Source organism: Fragaria vesca, linkage group LG3, assembly GCF_000184155.1.
Source record: "Fragaria vesca subsp. vesca linkage group LG3, FraVesHawaii_1.0, whole genome shotgun sequence".
Classification (NCBI taxonomy): domain Eukaryota; kingdom Viridiplantae; phylum Streptophyta; class Magnoliopsida; order Rosales; family Rosaceae; genus Fragaria; species Fragaria vesca.
Genome location: NC_020493.1, coordinates 12,140,048 through 12,150,435, shown reverse-complemented (window position 1 = coordinate 12,150,435; position 10,388 = coordinate 12,140,048). Strand labels below are relative to the sequence as shown.

The 10,388-nt window shown below is 37.9% G+C and overlaps 1 pseudogene; it reads right to left on the bottom strand.

Moving 5' to 3' along the window:
* Positions 1-1,974: 1,974 nt before the first annotated feature.
* LOC101290846 lies at positions 1,975-3,190 on the bottom strand (annotated as a pseudogene).
* Between the last annotated feature and the right edge of the window lie 7,198 nt (positions 3,191-10,388).

Below are 10,388 nucleotides of genomic sequence, written 5' to 3'. Positions count from 1 at the left end.
ATAAAGGGCTCCTATCAATGAATAAGATGATGATTTTTTGTTATCTCTCTTTCTCTACACTTTATACTTCATCAAATATATATTTTTAGGGTTGAGTAATTTAGAAATATTATAATTATGTAAGGATATTTTAGGGAGAAAAAATTGATTGCATTACCTTGATTTTGATACACATCTCTCTCCTTTGGATATCGAATAAGGGATTTCGTCAGGAATTGATTCCTAATAATAAGTGGGACCCACATCTATTCTAATACTTTGACATGTTAGTAAAAGCCGAAATTCACTTATTCCGGTATCAATTACATCACTCTTAATTACATTCTAGATTAGTAAACATGATATGCACGGTTGCCGAGAATCTCATAATCTCGCCTTGCTTATCAAGTCTAAAATTTGCTTTGTCAATGATGTAATACGGTAATATAGTGGTACAAGGAAAGAAATTGACACCTATAAAAGCTCATGGAGATACAATCGTCAAACATTCAAACTAAACCAAAGACTTATCCCCTTTGTTTTTTGGTTGTGTCTCCTTTACCTTCAGTGGTCAAATGAACAAGCAAAATTCGTTTTCATTATCTCTCAAATATTGAATCGTCATTGTATTACCGCTCCCCATTAAGGCCCGGTAATGGGCCGGACCCGTGTGGGTTCTTAACGGACCTGACTCTTAAATTAATGGCATTAATCATACGCACCAAACACCCCAGGCACACAGTCATTTGTTGCCCTTCTTTTTTTTGGTTACAAAAATGGTGGTCGGGTGGGACTACCACTCCGAGGCCGGGAGCAACATGGGTATGGTCTCTCCCCATGAGGTGTTTTTCACTTACGGAGGATCGAATCAATAACCTTCTATTATCAGGAGTGTCATTATAACATTCGCCCAATAAACAGACCCAACATTCTTTCCATTGGACCAACCGGTCGTCTGTTGCCCTTCTTCCATGCGCGTTTTGCCTTTAATTGGTTTTGTACAATTTAATGAATCTGGGGCAACATAATTTGATCGCTCAAGTAGATTTTTGAATTTTTCAAGCTTTACGTACGCAAGGAGATTTTAGCAGACTAGACTATAATGAGCTGCTGGCTTTCATGAATCGAGGAATGAGATATTTTCAAAAGGTACGGAGCTTCCTAGTGATGTGATTTGGGGTCACAACTCCTTCCAAATTTACTAGCCGTATCACTCATCCATCAGTCAGGTCAGAAAAGTGTTCCCAGTCTCATCATGATCCTATGGTAAAGAACTAAAGATCATTTATTGTATGACCTAATCCTTCAAAAAAAAATAAAAAGATTCAGTAGGAAATAAGATCCATCGAAGTACAATAGAGGCATGATGTGCCTGGTTTTGTTGCGGGTAATAACAGCGACTCATTTTGAGTCTCGAGGTGAAAGTACTTAAAGGCTAAGTGACTGCCTGATGCCCTGATCTTTCTATGGAGTACGAAACTGTTAACCACCATAGATGCAACGTTGCAACCTTTGCCAAAACCTTTCTGGGTTTAAAATTTGAAACCACAACCTTATTTGAAATTTCTGGTCTCAGTCTTTGCACTCTTGCATAATACTAGTGAAAATCACTAACATTAAAATTCCCCATAGTCCTTGGTTATTAAAAAGCTGGTCTCCTTCAACAGTGTTATAAGCTATATGAAACCCTAGAGAATTTTACCATTGTTTAACAGTTCAGGAAGCATTTGGAGCTGTATCAACCAACAAAGGAAAACTGGACACCAATCCAAACATCAACAAAGATACTAATCTGAAAGAAAACTACTTGATATTCCATAATTTAAGTTCAACACATACAGGAAGACTAAACACCACATAAAAGCACTTAAAGCAGGAAATAACAAGTTATGAAAACAAACAAACCAAAGCAGGAAATTACGGGTAATGAAAACAAACAAACCAAAGCAGGAATGACATGAAAACACACAGTGAGTAGCAGGGCAAAGAACATGATCAACCATCAAGAGGGTTGAGCACATGCCCCATGAACAACACCGCTCCAGTACTGTCTTCTTTGATGAGAAACATGAACGGATGATCCGCCACAAAGTCGACTTCCGGCGGAGGTGGAGGACCACCACCACTACCATACAACACAGACACAGTAACAGCTGAAGCTTCAGTACCATCCTCATCGATTTCGATACACGACTTGTGAAATATTGCCTTCACGTAAGGGTCCTCACCGGCCGGAGACTCCACCATCTCCGTCACATTACCTCCTTTAACATCATAAACGAAAGGCAACACCAAGCCTAATCCGGCCAAGACTTTTGAAGCTTCAAAACCAGAAGAAATCTTAAACTTTGGGATCAACATTTTACCCACACGAAGCTTTGAATGAGGAACATGGCTGTCCAGAAATCCAGATCCAGAACAAACTTTCTCAACCAAAGCTGGCAGCCCATCTCTTGCATCTGGAAGGTAAAAGTACATAGAGAAACACCGGGGATGAACTCCTTGATTTCGGTAAGCAAGCTTCAAGACTTTGAAGCCTTCAAAGACACCGATATACCAGCAGCCATAGCCCCTCATAAAAGGGACTGCTTCAACCGAGCCCCCATTTAGAAGGTAGAAGTCATTCTTTTCTGTATTTGAGGGAGAAAACTTCTCAGCCCAGTATGCTTTGAAGTACAAAGCATTTGCTAAGATGAGCACCGTTTTGCTGTTGACGACATCTGCAGGAAGAATATCTTTGATGAGGCCGTTAGTCTCCTTCTCAGCCCAGGAATTCACTTCTACACTCACTTGTTTCGGGTTGAACTTGAAATCGACTTCCTCCAGAGCCGCCATGTAAGCAATGTCGACTAGATGTTTGAAATCGGGCTTGAAGGGAAGAGACTTGTCGACCCAAACGCCATTGGCAAAGGACAAACGAGGACCAGGACCGCGAATAATGTCGTTTTCATCGGGTGATGCATTTGCTAAAACGAAAGTGACGATGTCATGGGCGAGAGAGTTGAGGTGGTGGGTGGATCTGGACTTGAGGAAAGAGAGAAACTGCTCGAGACAAGGACCCTTTGTCCCGGAGGCTATAAGGCTCAGAGCGAAGTGGAGGGAAAGGGGCGAGAACACCATGTTCTTCCCCCTTGAATTCAGTCAGGAACAGATGCTTGGTTAACTCTAGAGCGACGTTGGTTTGGCTGGAGATAGCTTCTCTGATGTCCATTGTTGATAGGACGGTAGGGCTGGCTTGGGGTTCTGCAGATGTTGTGAATGGAGGCGCACGTTGAAGAATGGGGGAGTGGCTATATTTGTAACCGCTGACTGATTGTTCATTTACCTTGTTCTCCTTCCCTCTCTTTCTTTTTTTTCTCTTGAATTTTATATTCCAATATATGCCATTCCCGCAAAAAAAAAATAAAAAAATTAAAAAATTAAAAAAAATTCCAATATATGCCTGAGAATAGATCATTGCGAAAAAATTGATAGTGAAGTAAAAACTAAGGAAGAAAGTTTCGGTGATTACGGAAATTTCGACTTTTTAAAATATGAAAATTTCGCGGAAATATCGATTGCAGTAAAAAAATTAGAAAATTGATGTAAATTTGAAGAAAAACAAGGAAACTTTAAACCAAACTTTAAGAGATGTTTGTTTTCTATATTATGTACTATATTTGAAATGAAAACCTAAAATAAACATTGATCTATAGGGAGTTGTAGTAAGTTAAGGTGAAAAGATTAGTGCTGAACCGTTAATAATTCTTAAAAGTTTACTTTAAACATTTTTTTTTATGGCTTAAAACTTAAAGGGAGGCTAGGCCATCACGCCTTATATACATATGATACATTTCACATGGAATTACATGAGTACTTCAAAAACCACGTAGAAGACCTATGAGGTACAAAATTTTCACTATCTTTATCGTCTCTCTGTGTAGAGCCTTTAGTGTATTGTAAAGAATAGTCATTAAATGATACCTCACTTTTGTAGTATGGGTTAAGGGGGGCTGACTGTGGGTTTTCATACTGAAAGTTATAGTAGGGATTGGGCATCGCTTGACCTTGGTCATAACCATAATCATTGGAAGATTGTCCTTCCGACTGTGACCATGAGTTATCACTTGATTGCACCCCATAAGGTATGGTATATACTGGATAAGGCATTGCTAGATTTTGGCCGTAAGGGTATGATCCATTATTGCTTCCTCCCACACCAAATGAGTCAATAGTGGGAGATAAAGAATCATCTTCATGCCTTGACATGTTTCCTTTGCCTCTTTCTCTTGATGTATAATTTTTTCCTATAACACTGATGGTTAGGAGATATCAGAAAATATCGGAAAATATTAAGAAATATAAAAAAATATCGGAAATTTCAGGAAATATCAGGAGTTTCGGACGAGAAATGTTTAGGAGGGGAAATATATATCGTTGGGTGAGAAAAACGAAAATTTCAGCAAAATATCGTCGAAACTTTTGATTTTTTCTTCCTTGGTAAAAACAAATTTGAGTTTTTCTCCCCTTAATGCCCTTTTGATACCTCCCTTCGATGTCATTTCAATCATTATGTGTTAAATTTGATGCTGCTTATTTGGTTTGAGGCCTATTGGCAACATTATATTAGAGTTATTGCATAGAGGTGTCCAAATTGCATATTTGGATGGAGATGCTCTTAGAGTTTAGTCAGTGTGTTTGCTCATGTAATGTGTGATAACGAGTTTTCAAAAGTTTAGATGAGTTTGCCGATTTGTCCAGTTATGCTTTTCTGACCTTCTTTACCTCTGATTAGCATGCACTTTATAGCACGCCATTTAGAAATTACTAAACACTCTTTCAAAAGCTTATAATTTCCTGTATTTTGTTTTTGACGTCAAGACGGATTTTAATATTTCATAATGAAATAAACTGAATTGTTTGATTGTCTAGACTAATTTTTGATTCATTAATAAAGTTATACAAAAAAAATTCGCATCTTATTGAAATTTGTGAGATTTGACCACTCGTTTCTTGCGTGTGATTTTTTTGATACGTTTCTTGCGTGTGATCTCTTGGCAACATCATAAGCTTGTGGAATACGGCTGCTATACGTGCCCGAACCAACCAAGGATTTATTCCAACAGAGGAACCGCGTCACTCCGCTCCATGGCTTTCATCACTACCAGTCACAGAGATATTCTTCTTTACGAAAGACAGTGAAAGATTTTGGCAGGGCTGATCTGTGAGATACGAACGTTTGGACACTACGGGTTTCATTTGAGCTCCTATGGAAACTGGAGTTTTTTTTTCGACAATCTATGGAAACTGGAGTTTAGAGACTTGAGCTTATCAACAATAATTATCGATTTATTTATATGGAAAAATAGCTTATAGCCCCCCGTCTATCAAGAAATATCATTTATTTAGCTTTCCTCTGTCGTTTGATTGAACCAGAGCTAGTAGCGCGCCTTTTGATCTTGGGATAGTCTTTGCATGCGGATCTTATTGCTTAGATCTTCTTCTCCCTCTAGTAGTAGGACTAGCCAGTCTTAGCCTTGCCCACTGATCAATTTATGCATGAGTGACATTTGTAGCTTCAGAAGATTAACCAAAAGGTTTTTCTGGTGACAACCCTTCAGTCATTATTATCTACGCAGCGCATGCGCACATTAAAATCTTATTAGATCGAAGTAAGTGACTGAACGGGCTATGCTAATCAGATCCTTCCACCTAGTTTAAATAGAGATCATTCTCACAATACACTTCCAATAAGTTATCAGATTACAAATTTACCACTCAATCTGCAAGTATGACTTGGTCTCAGTTTATCCAGGCATTCTCTCATGTTCACCATGTTGTTCATGAGGGTGTGGCCGCTGCAGTTGCGGCTGCACCGGATGTGCACAAGACCATCCATGACGGAGTTGTCACTGCTGCACCGTTTGTTCACAAGACCATTCACGATGGGGTGATCTCTGCTGCACCGACTGTTGGGGCTGTTGCAGCTACTATAACAAAAGCTTCCCCAATAATAACGACTGTACTGCCATGCTCTGCCCCAGTAATGGGTCCTGTTGCGGCGGCTGCTGGGGCGGTTGTTGCTGTCTCTGAGGTGGTGAAGGCTGCTTCTAATAATCAAGGGAAATGATTAGACTTCTTTGGTCGTGGTTTCGTTTGCATGTTTTTTTTCCTTGTTTCTGTGCATCTTTCTATGTCTTTCTCTGCTTATGACCGTCGCTTTTGAAGTAGTTTGGACTTGTAATCGAAGGTTTCTAATGTTGAATTGGTTTGATGAACATCAGTGTACGTGGTAGCACTATCTAACTCTGTTTGCAGTTGTTACTATAGTAGATTGATCGAACGCTTGCTAATTATTGGTGCCCATGATGAAAGCAAATTACAACAAAAATCGTCTGCATTTTGTACAACTTATTGATAGATAACAAGTCCAGAAGACTGAAGATTGAGAGAGAATCCAAGCGCAATTTGCCAGCTTGATCGAGTCATTCAGCTACAACAAAGTATACAGTTAGCAGTCACATTAATTACCATGCTCCCATATATGTTGGCCAATTGGTTTTTCTTTATTTGACGTACCATGGTTCAAATGATATTGCATAAGCCATAATGGATCTTGAACAATGAGGTTGTTCGATTAGGCTTAGCTAAAACCAAGTGTTATACCCTAGGCATTGCCAAGAAACCAAAGAAACCCTAGCCTTTGTATGTTAAGTTAATTAGCATATAAACAGCTTCAACAAACAAATAATCAAGCAACAAGTTAATTACTGGAAATTTACGATCACAATTCACAAATAGTAACAATATAAATAAAGTGGATGCAAGATTACTTCATCATCTCTTCTTTATCTAAAAAAAAAAAAACATACTTCACCGATCATCTCTTCTTAAATTATAAGTGTTGGTGTACACAAGTCATAAGACATACCAAACTTATACGTACGAAATAAAATGAGCTAGCTAGTAATTAATTGTTCAATGTTATTGTATTTACTTTTTATTTATTATAGATTTTATTTTTTTTTTAGAAGACATTTATATAGAATATTGGAAATGAAAAAAATCTGGAAACTCGTGGCATTTGCCCAGGTTGCAATTCCTAGAACAGAAAAGGCGCAGAGAGGAATTATCGGTACTCTGCACATCTTCAATCTCCAGTTTGAGGTTCTTAAGATATGGTGCAGCCAAATAATAGGGATCTAAGAAGTGTTTCAATGAAGAATAAGGGCTATATCAATAATGTTCTCGATACTTCGGTACACGTTGTGTATAACAACATGTTACATATTGATGAAGACAATCAAGACAATCAAGTATAAGGACCTTATAGTGTAAAGGCATCTATTCCCAGCAAAGTAAACTTCTAATCTTCAAGCTTCCACTTGACCAAAAAAAAACTCTTCAAGCTTCCCCAATTTATACTAGTTTAATTTTAGAAGACGAAAAGACTCAGGATAATAGACCATCAGTTTTATTGTAGAGAATGCGAATGGTTATATTTTGCAAATGAAAGAAGGAACAGAGGAGACGAACTTTGGTTATTAGCCAGTCTCTGAAAGACTACGTATATCGATCCCCACTCTGGTAGGCTCTTTGAATTCTTGATCTTCTTGTAACTTAATATGTTAAGCCGACCCTCTCTCTTCCAATATGTTCCATGACACGAGGAATTATTTACTGTCTTTTCAAATTCCTTTGCACACTATCCTTATGACTTCACTTCTCTTTTCATCTTTCGGAACTGGAAATGAAGAAACTAAAATAATAACAGAATTCACTTTAGTGTTGGTTCCTAATTTTCGTCATCTTCAAACTCGATCTACATAAATACGGTATCAGATCACTCTAGTGTTTTAATTCAGCTTGTGTGTGTGTGTGTGTGTATATATATATATATATATATATCAGCTATCTTCATCGGTATCCTCTCCTTTGCAACCATTATTTGTGGCCATGGCTGATAATAAGTGATATTAGCTTGAAGGCTTTAGTGGACGGCGGAGGGAAGAAGAGTGTACTATCATCTTCTTAGAGTCCCATTATGAATATGCTGATGCACTCTTTAGTTTCTTAACATTTCCTATTGGAACTAGGATTGCTCGTTGTCATTCAATCCCATCTGACATTATTAGTTGCCTGATGAATTTGTATGGGCGTTGAGAGCATGGTTTTACAATATTTTCGTACTATTTAAAGAATGTGAAAACATCTGTGTTATATCCCAAACTTGGAGCAGAATTCCTTGCCACTAACTTGTTAGGCTGAGCTTTTGTGTCCATTGTTTAATCAAATGTATACTTTTCTCCTTGTGAAACCACCTGGACAGTTCTTCCAAGACTTTAAATTTACAATATTTTCAGTTCACCCAACAGAAAGAAAGCTAATGATTAAGACTAGGCGAATAGATTACAAGAATGACATGATAAGGATGGCCAGTTTCTTACTTGATCCCCCAGCTGAATAACAATTAATCCAGAAAACTTAAGCTGCGTCAAGTAAGATTAAAAAGAAACAATCATTCTAATGGAATTATGCATATAAAAAGAACAATCATCTTTTTTCTATGTACTAATGTCAGCCAAAATTAGCAAGAACAAGATGCTGTTTCAGAACTTGTACTAATCTTAAGGCTGAGATTGCCCTTCTTCGACCATAACAACAAACCATGGAACAGCAAGGCCACTTGCTATCATTAATGGCATGTAACAACTAACATGCCTCTGAGTTTAAACAGAAGAGAATCAAACAGACCAAAGGTTTCTAACCACAAAGCATAACATTTGGCAAAAACCAAGAACAAAAATCTTCTGCTGATGAGACAACATCACTTTTTTTGGTTTCTGTTAGGCCAGACATACATTTACCATGAAGGCACCAAGGTAGAATAAACCAACAGACTATGGAGCGCATATGAGGTGGTGGGAGCTACAGGCTACCTGATTCTATTTGTATCAATGAAATCTACTATCTGCTTCTCGTAGAAAACCAACTGCTCCTTCAAAACGAGTGAAATGTCAGTTTTGGAATAGTGCAAGACTATTATGAGGTCCTCCAGCTTGTTCTTCAACATGCTCAGCTTGTCATACTGGTCAGATGTTTGCTGTTGAAGATGAGAATCCTGCTGGCAAACAGAAAGAACAGCGGAATGAGCGAAGCAATATGGGGACTGTAGAGCCAGTGATGTTGGAAATGTGCAACAGATATCAGGAGAAATCTGTCACATGTGGATATATGATTACTGATTACATACCAGCTGAAGTTTAGTTGCTATCTTCCAGTACGTCTCACTTAGTTCGGCAAAGTATAAATGCTTCATGACCTTAATCTGCAAATCAAAGTGCGCGAGACAAGGATGATTACTTGATTAAAAAGATATTTGTTGCATCTCTGACAGACTGTAGTCTATTACAGAATACAGATTAGAATGATCCATTTACTCCATAATTGATATCTCTATGTTATTTCTTGCTCCTATTGCTTGAATGAACCTATTAAAGATAGTGTTGATACTTCAAAAAGACAGTGCCTGAGTGCCAAGAGAAAAAGCACTTGTTCCCACCAAGCATCTAGAAAGCATAAATTCAAGAGTTTTGACAACCCCTGAAAAAAACATCTCTTCAACCTTTTTTATTTAAAAACAACAGAGAAAATGATATTCTACCCACAAATAACATGGTGAACTCCAAGGTTTTCTGTTCTGTTTTGGTAAAATATGCATGCCTTGGTTATTACAGCCTTGACCTGTTATAACAGCAGCCACTATCATCTGCATAAAATCTCCACTTTATAACCCAAATGACCAGACACAAAGCAATGCCTTCAATGTCGACCTTTTCAAACCTATATCAAAAGTGACCAGCATTTTCTTGTGAATAATGTCTTCCTATATACATGTGTTATCATTTCTTCTACTACTAAACAGTGTTGAGTCTACCCTTATATTCAGACACAGTACAACAATGAATCAATTCTCATATATTATTACTTCAGAACCATTATTCTATATACTATAGCAGGAAGGCATTACAACTGTTCATTTACTGTGCGAAAATACGGTTCCGCCCCCAGTTCGAATCTATTCACAAAAATGCCACTTACTCGACACCTGCCTTATAATGTGTCTGGGATATCAAACACGTGTTGTCGATGTCTTCTTTTGCACGATGCGTTTGCATTTGCGAAGCAAAGAAGCCTCAGCTTTATATCATGTCTGGGTTCTGTTTTGTGTCTATCACTTTCCTCATCTGTGTTTTTAGTCTGGGTTTTCTATGCAAAGCCTGGGTTGAGGTTTTGATGAGGGGGTGCGCTTGATTTGGTCTTCGGGTGCTTTTCGAATAGACTATTGTTAGGATCGTTGTTTTTGGGTTTTTTTTTTGATTTGGAGGTTATATTGTTATTTGATTTGTCTTTCATTCTGTTGGTTTGTT